Raw genomic sequence first — 20137 nt, forward strand, 5'->3', positions numbered from 1 at the left:
CCCAAGCCTCTTTCCGTAGACCACGTCACATATAATGTTATAAATTATATAAATATTAAGAAGAATTACTTTCTCAAAATTATTTAACACAAGCTTTAGCTTGAATTTCATTATACTCTACTTATAACATGTTCATTAACGATTTTTAATATAAGAATCGCCTAGTAACAGAGCGCTTGATAAGGAAAACTAGACTATGTATTTTCATTTCTAGAAAGCTGCGTGCAATTTTAACACAGTTCGCACGTTTCCCTAGAGGGTATGTACACTTGACATTTGCATACTCTGTTGACAATGCATATATAAAATGCATGTCAAGTGCTGCCTTTTGTCCATTAGCAAATATACATATACCTATTAGGGTGTCCGTAATTTCCCATGCTAAATGTTTTTTGCAGACGCTTCCTGGAGTTTCAGATCTTGTCCTAGAGACATCTGACATAAAAAGGTATTTATTTTAAATTTAAACCGTGTCTAAATAATATTTCTTTTCCCATATATGTATGTACATATATAATATGGGATAATTTTTTTAAATGAGGCAATACTTGACGTCGTGTTGAAAGCTGTTAATTGATTTCTACTCAGTTGGGATTGCCATTTCTTAATGAACAGACTTACTGGAATATCAAATTTATTACCAAAATATTGGCTTTGCTTCCAACAAGATGATGCTACATGCCGTACAACCGAAACAATTAAACCTGGACAAAAATTGGATCATTACATTAAATAACATGCGTTTCATTTCTATTTGAAACGAGAGGTCTAAAATAACACCCTTTGGTTCACGGGAAAAGTGAAATGATTTAGGCAAGGTTTAAATTGAAAGTAAAGAGCTGGTTTAGGTTGAATTACCGCTTTAGGGGAAAAACTGATAGTTCAGAGAGCGTCTACAAAAAAATCAGTTTGGAAATAACGGACACCCTAATACTGTATGTATCTACATTTCGTTTGGCTATGGTTTTTAAAGGTAGTAAAATTCAAACAAGTGAGACGCACACACGTACTTAGAAAAGTATGCATATATGGACTCGTAGATGTAAACACACTTATTGTTGTGATTTTTGCCTGGCTGGAACAAAATATTTTTTGCATGAGTAAATACAAAAGCACAAATACATAACTACATTTCTAATCTAAGTAATGTGTAATGCCACTTTGCGTGTGTGTTGCCATTTTTTAGACGTAGAATGTTCATACATAAGTATGTATTTGTGCAAACGTTGAAAAGGGTTCATTCTAGTAGTTAGCAAACAGCAAAAGACTTTTACATATAGAAAATCAGTTATTTGAGGCTAACTCATTGGGCAATTTAAGCGATGCACTGTTGGTGTGTAAAAAATGTATAAAGTTTCTAACGGCTAATCGTCACACTCAATTTAAATACGACAGAGAAGTTGCGACTTTTATGAGATCAAATCTTTGGTTGTATGGAAAAGTATCTTAAGTTGAGTAATATTGGTAATGATCACTGCATGTTTAAGTACCTGGATCAAGTTGATGAGACGAATTAATTTCCGGGTGTCTATCTCTCCATCCGTCTCCCCGTCAAGTTATAAATTTATTAAAAAAATATATCAAAACTGATGAAACTTTTTACACATGCTACTTGACAGCAAAATATGGTCCGGTTTACGGCTAATTGAGACTACAGCCACGCCCACAAAATGCCATTAAATGAAAAAAATATGGGAATATATGGGAAAAATTGGAAATTACAGGTTTCTGATTGATTGTAATCGATTCTCACTTTCATTGGTGTAGATCTAAAGGCTTTGTTTGTAACCGTGCAAATGTACAAACAGCGAAAAGTCCAAGCGAAGTTGTAGCAAACGGCCGAGTAATGATGCCAAGAGGTGGTCAGTTATTTGCAAAGTTTAACTACTTAAATATTTTTCTACCAATATTTCAATACAACTAAAGATATAATATCGTTTTGTATTATTTCATATGTGCATATGTATGTACCTTTATCAGTTTATAAAAGGAGAATGACCCAAGTACTACCTAAGATGCTTCCTCCTTCGTGTATTAAGGATAAGTATTGCAATAATGCTTGACCTTGAATAAATAAATAGTATACAGTGGCTCTCAAACGGTGACCTAATAGTTGGATAACGAATATTAAAATTTTATATACAACACTTGATTACTGGGGGGGGAGAGGGGGTTTCGGTCTATAAGGTTTGTTTCGTCGAAAAAAGACCTTTTTTCGTGAATTTTTTTAGAAAAAATTATTGGTATAGGTTTATTTTACTTATTATTATATGAAAGTACAACATTCGAAGGATACTTAAAAAAAGTTTTATCGAAAAATAGCGAGGAATAACGGATTTATAGTCGATCTCTGCAGGCACCTCGAAAAAAAGTTTTTGTGCGGTGACCAGCCTACAGCATCACTGGATCATCCGAAACCAAAAAATCAAAATGCTTTCTTTAGTTTAATAGTTTATCTTTCAATTGACGTCGAGTTTTTTTTTAATTTTTCAATTTTTCAATTTTTGGTACCATTTTCAAGCCAAAATGACGATTTTAGACGAAAAAATCGACTTATTTGTTATTGTAAAATTCTTAGAACTGAAAATTTTTGGAAAGACTCGACGTCATTCGAGAGCTATATATGTATATGCAGAATATTTGTACAAAATTTCAAAACGATCGATGCAGTAGTTTTTTTTTTGTAGGCTGGTCACCGACTGTAAGAATGACATATTTGGGAAAATCGATTCAAAGTTTTGTACACTCAGCGCAGGTAGCTGGAGGTACCGTTATTCAACCTGCTGTAACTTCGTTAGTTTTTCTCCGAATGACCTAAAACTTTAACACAATATTCTTGAGATGTTGATGGTTCAGAAAAAAATTTAAAAAAATGGAAAAAAGAAGTTGTCAAATCTTACCCCCCCTTAATCTCTGTGCAACATGCGAAAATATTACTTATAACGACTTAATCACGACTTGGATCACCATCCAAGTATAGGTCCTTTTTTCCGTAGCCTTTTTTTATAGATCATTTCATGTTATTTTTATTCAGTATTGTTTGGCATTTCATCATGGAAAGACTTACGCCTGATCATCTGATGTTAAATTGTTCAAATTTATTACGAAGTTCCGACGTTTTCGAGTCAAATTTGGTTTAGTGATGCGGCTCATTTCTGCCTCAATGGGTATGTAAACAAGTAAAATTGGCGCATTTGGGACGGAGAGCAACTTGAAGAGATTCAAGAACTGTCATTTCGTCAAGAAAAAACAACGGTTTGGTATGGTTTATGGGCCGGTGGAATCATCGGTCCATATTTCTTCAAAAATGTGCCGGTGGGAATGTAACATAGCGACCGCTATCGCCTCATGATAACTGATTTGATGCCTGAAATTGAAGCTCGTAATCTCTGCGATATTTGGTTTCAAGAAGACGGCGCCACTTCCTACACATCGCATCAATTAATGGATTTATCGAGAGAACACTTCAGTGAACAGATCATTTCACGTTTTGGGTCGGTCGATTGGCCAATAGTCGTGTGATATAACACTGTTAGACTTCTTCCTGGATATGTAAAGTGTAATACCTATGCGGAAAATCCTGTTTCGATTCAGGCCTTGAAACAAAACATCACGCGTGTCATTCACCAGGTACCAGTCAAAATGCTTGAACGAGTAATCGAAAATTGGACTCAATCATAGATGGACCGCGGTCAACATTTGAAAAAGATAACCTTCAAAAAAAAGTCAAAAAATGTTCTTTTTTTCTTTAAAGAATAGGAAACCTCGAAATCGATCCCTCTTTATTTCGATAATAACCAAATTGTATATCTGAAAAAATCTGTTGAATTAAGTCGATCTAAATGTTGTAGCCTGTTTCATGATTTTTCCGAGAAAAGAGTATTAAACATTAACTTTTATAGGGAGTGCGGTTATAATCGTCGATCTTCTGGCTCCGGTCGATATTTAAACATATAAATAATTTGGTATTTTGTAAGACCTTAAGGCAGATTTTATATCGAAAACACAAAACAAGTTTGTTCTCGGTCATGAATATTTACATATTTAGAGATGTGGAATAAAATAACGAGCTCTTCTAGCGTTGAGACTCTTTTTGGACGAAACTGAAACAGTAGCTATTTTTATTGTTAGGGGACATAAAAGGACACCATCTCGCTTGGTATTTGTTGTGATTGTGTTTATGGCACACAAAATTTGCAAATGCGCATTGCACACAAACAAAGAATTACATGCCTCTGCTGTCAAAGTCAGTTGCATTTGCTATGTGACTATACACATCTGTGAATAATTTTAAACTTAAATAAATTAGGGTGGGCCGAAAACAAACCTTTCGAATTAACGAATTAAAATATTTAGCTTAATTTTGAAAGGTGTCGGTGACCATTCAAAGTTTCGCGTATAAATAACATTTAAAAATTATATTTTCAAATACCATACCTTTAGGTCAAAATTGTGTACATCGTGGTTTCATGCAGAGCATTAAGTTTCCTTATAAATATTTCGCTCAGATGGGTTTTTTTCATAAAAAATCAATTCTAACTCATGAATTAAATAGGTAGGTTTTTGGTTCACCCTAGTATTCATATACATATGCATGTATGTATTCAAATAATGCTCTCCGCTGACATAAATTACAGAAAAAAGTTAAATGAGCCTGTTGAAAACCGTGGAACTAAAAAATAAAAATAATTAAGATAAATACTTGGGAAAATACACGCAGCAATGGTGATTGCTTTATAAGGGCTTAAGTACTGATTAAACAGAGTTGGAATTTGTTTTTTACTTTAACTGAATGCATTGAAAGTAGACAAAGCGTGAATTGCAATAACACAGTCAGCTTCCGCTTTCTCTAGCTGCGTGGAGTTCAGTTTGTTCCGCTTTGTTAACTTGTTTAAGCACGTTTCTATAATTTTTTCGCAAATTTAATCATTTGCACTGCTTACGAGCGCATGCGCATATGATATATGTGTGTAAATACATATGTACATACGTGCTTCAAATTCACAATCAGAGCCATTTGCATGCATTAAACTAATTGATTTTGCTATTTTCCACTCACGTGGGACGCAGGCGAGCGAGCCAAACCTTTAACTGCAATTACATAGACACATTAAATCACTTGCCATGCAGTAGCCGGCGCTTGTTTGTACACGCCCATGCAGTTCTGTTTTCAATTCACACGTGATTTCTTTCGTTTGCAAATACCAACAGGATACTGGTTAAGTGTTGAATAGCAATTCTTCATTCATTTGAGTATATAGTATACTGGAACACATACATAAAGCATTTACTTCTGCATGGGTGCAAATATCAGTTTGTGGGCGAAATTGGAAAGCCACAACTTGCAAAAAGGTGAATCTTTAGGGAAGAGTGATTAGGTATACATTGTGATGAATGTCTTTATGAAAACATATGTATATGGTTATATCAAATTCATGACATGCTTATTTCAGTCATTTGGAAGCGCCGATATAGAGAAGTTTCACAACACAATATTCAAGAATATCTCATACACCAATTTTAGTGTTGTGATTTAGTTCTAATTTTAAACCTCATACATATTTTTCTCAAAACTCCTTTTTTTCGAAATGTTTGTAAAAAAATCTCTTAATCAACGAATGTGCTTTCAATTTGGCATGATTTTCCCCAAACCAAACTTTTAATTGGAATTTAATTACAAAAAAAAAACGGAAATGTTTCAAAATAACCGTTTTCATAATAATATGTTTAAGCTTTGCGCCCTAACGGCATTTGTACTGATTTATCAATCAAATCTGTTTTTGTTTCTGGAACAAAAGTTCGCTGGGGAACAAAAGGCCATAATGAGACTCTTCCATTTCTTTAAAATTTTGCGCTAATCTCTTTTATGCCACATGTACGAGATTTGTAATGTAACTTTATGTTAAAACATGTGTAGCCGAATATTATATACTCTTGCAAGGCTCAAAGCCGGTTTTGGCAAAACTTAATACTAAAGATGCACATTGGACGATATATCTGATGGAAAAGCAACTAGAAGTTTGAAAATCTTTATATTACGTATAGGGGGGCGAAGGTAAGCATTGATCCGACTCAACCCATTTTTAATGCAAGGATATATTAATATTATATTATTATCAAGTAATATTTTCCGCTAATTTTAATAACATATCTCACATATTGACTGATATTTTGGACACAAAGTCAAATTCATGACATGCTTATTCTTCTCTGATCTTGAAAATTTTTAGTCTATATTCGACGATTTTATGGCGTAAGATGAAATTCCCTGAGAGAACTGTCAAGCAACATTTTATCCAGATATATTAATTGCTAATTGATTTGTATGCTGGGAAGTGAAAAAATCAAATGGAATTTAAAATGGAGTTATATGGGAAGTAGACCCGGTTTTTGTCTGATGTCGCCCACTGCGATGTAGCAATGACAGGATTATATTATATACCGGATTTGGTTGAAATCGTTTGACTAGATCCCAAGATATGGGTTCTATCCTAAATGTGAGTGGTGCCACGCCCATCACCAAAATTTGACACCGATTCCAATAAAGTCTTGTAAAGTAAATATCTAAAGTCTAATATCTCTGACGCATTTAGTTATTGGTTTATGACACGTTTAGTAGTTTTCGTGAAGATAGCTAACTTAGTTATTTTTGGGTGAAAAACTTTACTTGCGACTATTATTAGAATTCAATTTATCAGCTTACTAATTTTCTTAATTCCAAAAAATACTACAATTGCAAATGTTGCAGTAAAATTGGAATATTTTTCGCATCGGACTTCGTCTTTGTTTTACTGCTCAATAAAATCTCGCGAGCGTGGTGATAAATTTACCGAGACGAGAATAATGGCAGCAATAAAATATGTCTGATGGAATTAATATTATTCTGACAAAACCTTCCATATATACACACATACATATGTATGAGCCGTTACTCTCAATTTCTACAGGTAAAATAAATAAGAAAATCTAAGGCATGGCAAGCCAGCGTGCGAACAATTGTTTTTACATCGGTTATGAGTTTGGGAGGTATGGAAACTCATAAAAGATTTAAAATTTAGAAACATGGCTTTTAGTACTATGATGTTGAAACGACTAAAAAACAAATTTTGGCATATGTGTAAGAGGTACTCGTTCACGACATTTACGACAAACAGACTTTAAAAAGTGGTCTTTGGTTGTTGCTGTTTTAGCGGCAGAATTCTGCCAAGTTGACAATCCTTGACCGGATTAAAAATCCGGGTCTGTTCCGGTTACATGGACCCGGCTGTCGTGGTAACGGTCTTTGGTGTACCCCCGTGGTTCCATGCTTCGTCGACGGTCATGAAACGATACAGAAACTCTTTCGGATATCGCTTAAATAGGATTAATTGATATACGTATCACTGCGCGATTGTTGTTGTAGAAAAAGAATTTTCCTCGGATAAAAATTAATGTTAGCAATGTATGCACACATTTTTATACTCTTTCAACATGTTGCCATCTAAAGGTTGTTTGTATCACCTGAACCGATTTAGAGAGAATTACAAGACGATGTGTCCATCCGCTTATTCATTTGTTTGTCTGTCTGTGCAAGATGTAACTTGAGTAAAAATTAAGTTGCCGCTTGATACACGGACTCATTGCCAAAAAAGTGACGACGAGTTCGTAGATGGACGTGGTGGGACCACTGTCACGCCCACAAAACATCATTAACCGAAAACGTATAAAGCGCCATAACCAAGCACTAAATTAAGATACAAAACAGTAATTTTGTACAGGGGTACGCCGCAGTGAGCGGAAAATTTTCAAAAAGTGGCCTCCCTCGCTAAATGCTTAAATGTACATATCTTACAAACCACTCAAGTTAAGACCACCGAATTTACTGAAAAAAGTCCTTTTAACAATTCTTCATACACTGTGAAAAGGCCCACTCCTAATATAACAGTTATGTTGAAAATTACTAAAAGTGCGTAACTTACTAAATAAAAGAGCCATAAGCATTAAGTTCCACAACCAAAATGGCAGGGAAGAGCTTTATGGGACTTGGTGCAAAAATTAGACGATGGGTGTGGCGCCGCCCGGATTTCGGTGAAATCGCACTCACATCTTAGGAAATTTCAGCCAAATTTGGTATGTGATATTACCCAGTTATTCCTATGAAACATTGTAAAAATTGGCAAATTTGGATTCTTTCACTTTACAATATACAAGTCAAACATCAGTAAAGTTATCAGAGTAAAGCTTTGCATAAATAGTTATTTAATATTATGCTCAAAAATTGTATTACAACTTGTGCCCAAAATGTGAAAAATAGAGTCTACACTTCCCATATATGTACATAGCATAAATGTTTTCGAACTTCCGGTTCACTTTCTACCGCGTCTATTGGTCAATATGCAAGAAATCTTAATAAAATTAAGAAATAATGGATGAAATTTTGTTTGTAACCTTAAGATCAATTTCTAGTTTTGCTATCACCTGAAGGTGTTTTTCAGGCTTTGATCCCAGCAATTTGCAAGTGTCTTAAATGTTCGTTTGAGATTATTTTGGACCCTTGCTTTATCGGCTGTACAGTTAGTGTTTGGTGCCCAATAATATTGTTTCTATAATTTTTCTGCTCGACATGTGACATAAAATGATGTTCATTAAAAAAAAATATCGAAAAACTTTTGTTGACTGTAGAACAAAACATACTTGCTATTAAACTGCTGGAAAATAGTCAACATTGTAGAAAAAAAAGATATCACCACTAGACATTTCTTTTCGATTCTATTGATATCTTCTTCATGTTTGTAAAGTGTTTGTCAGTCGACACCAGAACTGTCCAATATAATTAAAGATGGTTGTTCTTGAAGATTTGACAACATTTCAACTGTGTATTCCAAGTTTTATATGTAAACATTTACCTTTCTGAATAACATTGAAATTAATTGTAATTTAACTGTAACAGAATACGGTTATACTAAGCATGAGCCACGCGCTCACATGTGAATTAGCTTCCGAATGCAATTATGTACGTATCATTGAAGCAAAATTACGAAACCACTGAACCTTGATTACTGCTTACCTTTGCAGATATTTACCTTGTTAAGGGCACTGCCCTTAACCTACAGTCAATGGAAGTAGCGAAAAATCGATTTACCTAGCACGCACACCACATTTCTCTATGAAAGGCTTAAGTGTGCACAAGAAAAGGTGAAGGAAGCACGTGCCGTTCTGTAACATGTGCACCCACATACACACTTATGTATGTGCGTTTATGCGCGAATGAGTAAAAGTTTAATCTAATACAAACAATCAACAACACACAGGCTCTTGGGCTATCAGACATATTACTTGCTTGTCGTAAGCAGTTTCCGGGGCGTATGAGCAACCTTTCACAGCTGCAATGCGCTAAACTTACAAGCGTTGCTAAGCAAAATATTTAGCTAACGTTTAGTAAGCATAATATTGTTATCGCTTGTGCATATATGTAAACAGTGATATTTACGATTATATACCGTTATTCATATTATACAAATCTACATAAACAAATTTGCGTAGCGACTGGAAGAAAATACCGAAATATTTTGTGTAATTGCTAATATTGTATATCCATTGCTGAAAAGGGGATGCGGTGAGGATAAAAGTATTTCTCTGAAGTATAAAAATATTTCTTGATAATATAATTACAATTTTCTATTAACTGCCACAACAAATACATATGTATGTATACGGTTTTGTGCCAGGATAATTCTGAGTAATCCTTTTTGTGGTAAGAAGTCTCCTAAGTTATATGCATATTTGGTGGTTAATGCCAACTAAAACTTTTACTGCTAATAACATTGCGCATATGTAGTTATTTATATGGTATGAGGTTGTAGGTTGTAGATATGTTAATGAAAATGTCATGCATTCTTAATGCTTATAAAAGTTGAATGAAGCGTCACAAAATTGACCGCAAATTTAGCCAACGCAAAATAATTGAGTAAACAGGTAAATTTTAAATACACTTGCATGAATATATATGGTAATTGCTTAGCCCAACACTAATAGTAATTAATAATTTAAATGTTGTAAATAATTAAGTTTATTTTGCCTAGAACTGAAAGGCAATAGCGACGTCACAAATGGTTTGAATGGGGTGCAACCGAATACTTTATGTATAAGATAATTTTTCATTATCATAATAAACTATACAGGTCACAATTTTTTTGTTTTGAGCTTGGGTCCTATTTAATATATTCCGTGGATATAAGTAAATATATAAAATTATAGCGCTGCACTGTTGCCGATTTTCCCGAAAAGCTGGCCAAAACTTTCTTTTCTTTCTGAAATTATCAAGTTAAGGCTTAAAAAATCTTCAAGGGGGCACTGCTGTGTACTGTCAAGAAAGCTGAATGAGTTTTCATGTTTCTTTTCCGGATTACACTCGGTGGAATAGTCGCGGCTCGGAGTTACGCCGGTCAAGTGTCTCGAGTCTCTAAATGCGCGCAGTTAAAAAAGTGTCTATCTAGTGATTAAGAAAATATTTGTGTATAACCAGTTCAATGGAGGGTGTTATTGAAGGTATGTATAACATATTATGTGAATCATTTGCTCTGAATAAAACAAATGTCTAACAAAATCACCTTTGCCGACGCTAAAAGTTATGAGATTAATAGAGATGGGTGGTCAACCAAAGTTTTTCGTGTCGGCTACAGTATCATTTATTGATATTTCGGAAAATCTTGTGCCACGAGGCACCAGTGCATTTTTATTGTCCGTTTTTTTTCGCGTAGCGTTGGAGACCCTACAGCGCGTGCTGAGATCCAGCTGCAGTCGCATCGAGTTTTTTGTTTTCTTGAGGACTTTCTAGTAAATACATAGAAAGTTTCTGAAGAAAATGACTTTGCATAGTATATTAAATGACTATATAATACATTAGGTGCGAAATAAGTAGGGACGTAGAGTGCTTTTTCTGGACCTGGGGAAAAATAAAATTGTAGAGTGGCTTAAAAAAACAATGAAAGTTTTAATGATACATCTGATTCTCACAATAGGTACTCAAAGTTGATTATATTCTTCGTCATTCTAAATTAAGTTCGTTTAAATCTTAAAAGTCTGATGATTTTTAAAAGAAAAATGGGATGGCATTTGAGTTAAATTTGAAGCAGTAAATTGTCTTTTAATCCTTAAGAGCCGCTGATAAAGGAGCTCGAGGAAAACTGTTTTGCTTGCTTTTGTAAACAAAGCCAAGTAAGGAAGGGCTAAGTTCGGGTGTCACCGAACATTTTATACTCTCGCATGATAAAGTGATAATCGAGATTTCATTATCCGTCATTTACATATTTTTCAAATATGTATTTGTGTAAAGTTTTATTCCGCTATCATCATTGGTTCCTAATGTATATATTATACAGAGAAGGCATCAGATGGAATTCAAAATAGCGTTATATTGGAAGAAGGCGTGGTTGTGAACCGATTTCACCTATATTTCGTACATGTCATCAGGGTATTAAGAAAATATCATATATCGAATTTCATTGAAATCGGTCTAGTAGTTCCTGAGATATGGTTTTTGGTCCATAAGTGGGCGACGCCACACCCATTTTCAATTTTAAAAAAAAACCTGGGTGCAGCTTCTTTCTGCCACTTCTTCCATAAAATTTAGTGTTTCTGACGTTTTTTGTTAGTCGGTTAACGCACTTTTAGTGATTTTCAACGAAACCTTTGTATGGGAGGTGGGCGTGGTTATTATCCGATTTCTTCCATTTTTGAACTGCATATGGAAATGCCTGAAGGAAACGACGCTATAGTAGTTTCCGAGATATGTACAAAAAACTTAGTGAGGGGCGGGGCCACGCCCACTTTTCCAAAAAAATTACGTCCAAATATGCCCCTCCCTAATGTGATCCTTTGTGCCAAATTTCACTTTAATTTCTTTATTTATGGCTTAGTTGTGACACTTTATAGGTTTTCGGTTTTCGCCTTTTTGTGGGCGTGGCAGTGGGCCGATTTTGCCCATCTTCGAACTTAACCTTCTTATGGAGCCAAAAAATACGTGTACCAAGTTTTATCATGATATCTCAATTTTTACTCAAATTACAGCTTGCACGGACGGACGGACAGACGGACGGACAGACGGACATCCGGTTTTCAACTCTACTCGTCACCCTGATCACTTTGGTATATATAACCCTATATCTGACTCTTTTAGTTTTAGGACTTACAAACAACCGTTATGTGAACAAAACTATAATACTCTCTTTAGCAACTTTGTTGCGAGAGTATAAAAATTTGTGTATACAATTGAATTGTAAATGTTTTCGGACTATGATGAAATGGATCTTCATCTTTATAAACGATTTGAATTATTCTAGACACCAGCAATGCTTTACAGTGCAGTCGCCGTGACATTTTCAATTCAAAGATAAAAAAGGATTCTTTTGATCCAGGTAAGAAAAATGCTTTGAAAGATCTCATTAACACCTTGAAAACAAAATGGATGATCGTTTTGTGTCATGATCGTTTTGTGTCAAAAAACGCAGACTGGTTGAATGGCCCTATAATTTTGAAAGTATGTTGAAGAAAAACGAAATTATGTATTTGCTCATGCTATGTTTGATAAAAAACCTTTCAATTTTGTTTACATATCTTCCTATACTTACATCTATATAAATAAAAATGAATCGTCAAAATGTATGTACGCTCATAACTCAATAACGCCTGGACCAATTTTGTCAATTCTTTTTCTTAAATGTTCGTTGAAGTTCAAAGATGGCGAAAAAAATTCGAATAATTTCCGGAAAACCCCTAAAACAGCCCTTTTCTTTTCCCCCATACAAACGTTACATACATACATACTTATGTACATATGTATGTTCCCCCTGCGGGTACGGGGGGACCCCTCCGGGTTCGAGGGGAAACCGAATATACCCGCGGTAAGGCATGCCTGTCGTAAGAGGCGACTAAGATCCTGGCCACCAGTCCAGGGCTGTATGGAGGCTCAACTGGTCGTAGCCTCGGCTACAAGGTCATACCAAAGACTTTAACCTGGTACCACGGGGAGCAGTAGCTCCTGGAGTTCGCTCCAGTCTGCTCATTGGGTTTGGCCCTTTGTGGAGATTCGTGGTGGCTGTGGTTAAAACCCAAATCGCGGGAAGAACTGACTTTGTCAGTCGAATGTGGAGTTGCATTGCAACCGGGTGCCGGACCCAAAGTACGGCAGAGGTTTTAGATGGGCCTCGAGCCCTACCAAGGTGGTTAGTGTGTCCTTACCGCACTGCCAATTGGTACTGAAAATCCTTACCCAATTTTCAGGGCGCTGATCGACGTATTGTATTGATCCGTTGTGCTTTTGAGCACCGTGGAGTTAAGCTTTCGCAAGCAGGATCCCACGTAAAACACATTGACAGTTGTTGTATACACATGTATGTATATAAAAATGAATGTTAGTAACGCTAATAGAGCGGCTGCACCAATCTTGATGAAATTTTTAGAGGTTGTTCGTTGTGAATCGGGGAAGGTTAAGAAATAAGAGTATCTTATACTTTTCATGAGGAAAAGTCGGAAAATTACACAATTCAAAAAAGTAACTTTTTTCCATACTAATTTTTTTCAATTTTTGTTTGTTTTGTTTTACAATATTTTGATTTGTAAATTATTTGAATCGTTCAATTTCGTTCGCTTGCTTTTTTATTCCGGCTATTCGAAAGAAAAATTATTGAAAATTATTCAGTGAAAACTTTATGTGTGTTTCACACAAAGCGATCAATTGCAGATTGAAATTTGTTACGAAGCCACGAAGAGGTCGCCCTAATATCGGTCGGCGTTCTTTTTGGCATTAACATACATTGGCAGCCCAAGGCAAAGCAAGGCAAGAAGTACTTCCAGGATGCGATGACATACGTGCGGAATTATGGATCGCGGTCAATCAGCAAGCGATCGTCACGATGTCACAGCACGACTTTTCAAACAATAGTTACGATGTTAGATGCTAGATGTACTCTGTTGACTGGCAAAAAAGATATGTGCCGCACGCACACATTCTTCTTTGAATGGTGGATGGTGGTTACACCAGATCAAATTGTTGAAATCATTTCTGCGGAAATTCCTGATGTAGAGAAAGATCAAGTATTATACGAAGTGATGAAAACAAATATGGTTCATGGACTTTGCGGAGACCACAATCCCACTTCAGTTAGTATGTCTGACAATAAATGCACAAAACACTATACACGTGCTTTGATAAAATATCCACTCTATCGGCGTCGCTCACCAGACGACAGTGGTAGAACATTCAGCATTCAATTTAGAGGAGTGAATATCGAAGTTGACAACACATGGATCGTACCATGCTCGCCATTATTGTCTAATTCACATTCAAAACTTTGGTTTGGTGAAATCGACTAAATACGTTTGTAAGTACATCACCAAAGAAAGCAACATGACGGTTATTGACCTTGAACGGGATGAGATCGATGAGTGAATTGCAATGTAGCGGTTTGTAAGATATTTATTTTTGCAATTCATGAACGTTTTCCGACAGTTGTACATCTCGCAGTTCATTTGGAGAAGACCAAAGAGTGTATTTCAACCCAGAGAATACAGCCAACGGAAACACCGCCAACAACAAAATCGACATTGACGAGTTTTTTCTCAACTTGCGTCAGTGATCCGTTTGCGAGAACATTGATCTATTCGGAAATGCCTTGATATTAGCCATTGAAAGCATCGTCGAAGAAATGGTTACGCAGAAAGCAAGGCAAAGCAGTAGATGGATATCCAGGTGTGTTCTCAATTAATGCATTAGGACTAGTTTTAAATTGATTAATGTCCGCGGTTCAACTTCATTTGAGTCATTGCGTATTGTGAATGATACGGTGTGCAACTTTTTGAGAAGCATACCAGCAATTGCAATTGCTGGAACATGACAATCACTGGGATCAAACGATGGACCATGCGATAGCAACTTCGCATGACACTGAAGTTCGTATACTTTTCGCGATGATAATTTCGACATATCAGCCTTCAAATCTGCGTCAATTATGGGATACAAACAAAAATGACATTGCCGAAGACATTTTGCATCGTATTCGCTAAGAATTGGAAATGGGAAAATTTCGGTTGATACTTCCAGTGGTTTGATATCAATTCTACCTGTCTTTTGTCAATTCATTTCAACGAAAGATAAACTCATCACGAATGTTTATCCAAACATTGGCTAAATTATCGTAACTACGATTTCTTGAAAGCACGCGCAATTTTAGCTTTCAAAATACCGATGTTACATAATGACTGAAACTGGAAGATTTAAAGTCAAATGTCGGGAGGTTGGCGCTCATATAAATCGATCGATCATCTTGACAATGAGGAAAAAGCCGTGAATTATCAAATGGAATTTCTAAATTCTTTGGAGAGGCTCTCGCATCATTTGCGTCTCAAAGTTGGATCTGTCATTATTATGTTTTGCAATTTTCATGCGCTGAAACTGTGTAATGGAATCCGACTGGTTATGACGATCTATCGAATACAAGGGGGCCGGATGCTTGATTCTACGAATTCCTTTGAGCCCTAACGATTGGCCATTTCAGTTCACAAGGATAGTCGCTAGAAGAGTGTGGCATACATCTGGAAATGCCATGTTTTCACATGGCCAGCTATACTTGGCGTTTCACAAGTTGGAAAAGAACAGAGAAGTACATTTACGCACCGGAACTGAAACCAAAAAAATGTTGTTTATAAAGCTGCGCTACATTGAAAAAAATGTAAAAAAATCGCAAATAAATGATTTTTAACACAATATAAATTCAACTTTCCTTTCATTTCAAAACACATAATTTCACGCAGGACAACACCTGCGGGGTCAGCTAGTTTTCTATATAATTTTATCAGACACAATAGAGTTTTGATAGTAGTTAACAAGTAATTGCATTGAATTTATGTTTTGCAGATACAACAGCCTATGAAAACAGAAGAATTGGAATGTGATGAACAGGTTAAGCTTTCTACGAGCTCAAAAAAGACAGGTCGACCTTCTAAAGAATTCGAGGACATGAGTGACAGACCTAAACGCAGGGCAATGGAAGATTTACGTACGTCCTACAGCCCAGTAGATTTAGCATTTGCAGAAAGCATGAGCCTTCATGCTTCCGGAGCTCTTAAAGCTGCTAGTGTCCTCAAGGACATCACAGAGACATCGTGAAAGTCGAGCTTTAAGATATAAGGCAGCTTTTAAAAAGGCCGCGAGCGACCTCGCACTTTCCGATATGGTTGAAAGGAAAATGACCCGACATACGTACAGGATTATTCGAAAAAGAGAATTTCAAAATTGTGTTCGCGTATCACTTGACATGCAGATTTTGAATGTGCAATGCGATGTAATTCAAATTTTACCAGAAAATCACGTCAGAAACTTACATCTTATTATTAAGTATGGGTTTGAATCAGGTACATGATGTTTGGCTCCAATTGGAACACGTGCCCCAAATTTGAAGAGTACACGTCCGCGGTTTTGTATCCGCCATTTTGAGTTTCGAAAAAATAATATCATATTTGAAATTAGCAACCAAAAAACTGCTATACACGAAGTAAATATTTGCGGAGATATAATGTGTTTCATAATTTTTTTTCCTGCAACAACCAGTGCAAACTGGTATCGAGTAGAAAAAAGAGCAGTGAAGTTAGTGCTGAGAATTTGGAGAGAATTCAGAGGTGGAAATGAAAGCACGCATATAAAAAATTTTTAATTGTTTTAATAAATTTTTCCGAAGTTACTTAGCAAAGCGAAGAAAAAAGCCTGGAACGGTTCTAAGGCAGTAATGCATGATTTCCTTGGAAACCACAGAGTTGACAACTATGACTTCGCTGTTCACTGACAGGATTACGAATCTCTCCCTCATCATTTAGATGAATTCAAAAATAATATGGTAGCTTTGTCGGAAGAACAAGGAGAACACTTCCATCGAGATATAATGGCATTTTTTTTGTTTCAGTATCTTTACCATAGAAATACCAAGGTCTTTATGATATTTTCATTATGCATGTACCACTGTGAACACGTGATTGTTCTAAGCATTTTTGATTGGAACCTTTGTATTACATCAATTTTAGTTGCACAGGTCGTACCCCACAGTTGAATGCCATACATCCAAATCGGCTTTATGACCGCATTATATAAAAGCACTTTGTTGACTAGGTTAAGTTCGGAGTTTTTATTTAATAGCCAATTTAAATTTGCAGCTTTATCTTTATGCAAGATATTTTTCTAGATATACATTATGTTTTCTTCACGTAAGACTTCTATCTAGGTGAATACCAAGATAAGTTACTTCATTCGCTTGGGGTACTAAAATATTGTTAATTTTTACTGCCGGACACATTTTAGGTTTTAATGAAAACGTAACATGCTTGCATTTTTGTTCATTCACATTTATACGCCAGTTGGCTAGCCATTCTTCGACAGACCTTAAGTGCTCGGCTAATATTCTTGATGCTATTATGTGGCATTTGTTACGGCTCACTATAGCTCTGTCGTCCGCAAAAGTTGAAGTTAATAAATTGTTAGTTGTTGGAAGATCTACTCTATATATGATGTATAGTGTTGGGCCTAAAACACTGCCCTGTGGTACACCGGCCACCAGTAATGTGATTTAAGAGACGTTTCCAAGGCCAGCATACAGTTCTAGGGACTATATGTGAGGTTTAATAAGAGAAACTTCTACGAAACATGACAGGAAAAGTAAAAACTAGAGTAAAGTTAGAGTTTTTTTAAAAGGTATATTATAAGCATGAATTCTAAATGGGTGATCGGACATTTTTAATAAATTACTTATTTTTTTGGAAAATTTTTGTATATGTATTTTGATTGAGTTTTATTAGATTTTCTGCTTAATTATATTAAATAAATTTTACAATTTTAAGGAAGACGTAAAGTAATTTTATCAACACACTTTTCTGCTGAAATTAAAGATTGGGCATTGTCCCGCTCCCTAACTGGTTTGAAGTACATATTTTTCAAACCGGTCAGGCTAAATCAACCACAATTTATGAGAAGAACGCTGTAAAAATGATTAAAATCAGATATTAGCAACGTCCAAATCCGAATATAACGGTTATGTTTAAAACTACGAGAGGTATGAAGTTTTATAACCAAGATGGCAGAAAGGCCTTTACAGAAGCAAGTGTAAAAATCGGTCAAGGGTATTGGTATCGCCGTGCTTTGGGTGAAATTATATATGTATTTCAAAAACTACTTGTCTAATTTTAACCAAATTTGGTGTGTGAGGCTATCGAAATATTCCTATTATGTATATACAATATATGCGAAATATTGATGACAACCACACCTATTTGCCATATAACAAACTTTTAATTTCCATCTGTTCTTTCACTTTACAATATACAAATCAAGCATCAATGAAATTATCAGAATAGAATAGGGTAATCAAAATACCTGATAACCTTTTTTTACAACCGGAAAAAAATTGTGAATTATCTCAAATACATATAAACATTCTTATTGAATTTCGTCTTCTTGTTTGATGACACACACAGGAAAGTTGTACTTTTTTCTTGTGTAACTCGACGCGATTTTTTTTTTTGCTCTATTACTTCGTGCTGTGAAATTATGTAATGTAAATCTACTTATTTCCGCAAAGCGAACAAAGGAATAAATCATGAGCTTGCGAAAATAAAGAACGGTTAAATATTTCACTTGAGAAGTATAAGAATTCCCCCTTATTTCTGCTTTCTCGCAGTTTCAGCGCATCTTTTCATTTCTCTTTCATCGGCTTTGTCAGTGGGTGAATTATTCATGCCGAAATTTAAATAATCCTTCACGCGAACCACGCAAACCACTTGGATGGGTCAACCGCAACCCGTTGACCTAATGCCGACACATAATGCTAAATGTTTTCGCCTCACCTGATCGTCCACGTAAGGCCGCTGGCCCTTTGGACAGTTTAACCATCCACAGTCGAACGCAGTCTGCATTGTTGTCGTTGTATTACACTACCACGGTAATTGCGGGCCTGAAAATGTTTTCATTTTGCCATTTATCCTGACGTAATTGTTCGTCAAATATAATACGAGCGCCTCGGCGGTGCGTGGTTGTTCTACAAACAAATAGAAACAGTTAATTACTCGCTTAAAAAAAGCATTGAAAGTTTGCATTTTTGGTGTTGCGAATGCTGGTAATAAATTAAACGTGATTGTATTATCATTAATTATGTGCACTTTTATGATGGGTGCGGTCAAGGCTTCAAGGTGTATGCGATAATACATTTGATGGAATAAGGGTTGCCACTTTTTTGTTGCATTCAACGGCCTATTTGCCTTAAAAAATAATTCACTTATTAAAAACGTGGGTTGAGTTTTGGGCTCTAATTAGTTTGTAATGACGTAAACATTGCTGTTACAAGTTTCTGCCTAAAATTCTACAAAATGGTTATAAAAAGTTTACTAACTTGATAAAGTGCGGCAAAGATTTGTCCTTCCTATGCATGAAAAATGAATTATGTGTTGGCTACGAAATTCATTGCAAGAAATATTTGGGAGTTGTTTTTTTCATCTGATAAAAGTCAGTATTCAGAGAAGAGGTCTTAAAACGTTTTCGAAAGCTCAATCTCAATAGTTTTGGACCAATTTATAATGGGTGATCCAAGTAGAGGCACTTTTTTCAATAGCCTTCGTTGACAGATCACGCGTGAGTCGTGCTGGGTTGTCAGGTTACTTTTGTTCAGTATTGTTTGGCATTTCATCATGGAAAGATTAACGCCTGAACAACGACAAAACGTTCAACTTTATTACGAAAATTCACGTTCTGTAAAGAATGTGTATCCCGCACTTCGTTCAACTTATGGTCAATATAATCGGCCTACTGAGCGTACAATTCGGAACACAAGATGGGTGATATCTTGAGACCCAGCATAATATTCAACCGAATACACGTCCAGCACGCAATAAAGAAAAGTTACACAAGTCTCAGCCATAGCTGAGAATATATACGAAGAATGTGGAGAGTCGATTCAGCGCCGTTCGCTGCAACTCGGACTGACGTATGGAACGACTTGGCGCATTTTATGTCGGGATCTCACGTTTTGGGCCGGTGGATTGGTCACCAAAATCGTGTGATTTCACACCGTTAGACTTTTTCCTGTGGGGATATGTAAAGTCTAAAGAACTAATGTGATTAAAT

This window comes from Bactrocera tryoni, chromosome 2, assembly GCF_016617805.1.
Source record: "Bactrocera tryoni isolate S06 chromosome 2, CSIRO_BtryS06_freeze2, whole genome shotgun sequence".
Taxonomy (NCBI): Eukaryota; Metazoa; Arthropoda; class Insecta; order Diptera; family Tephritidae; genus Bactrocera; species Bactrocera tryoni.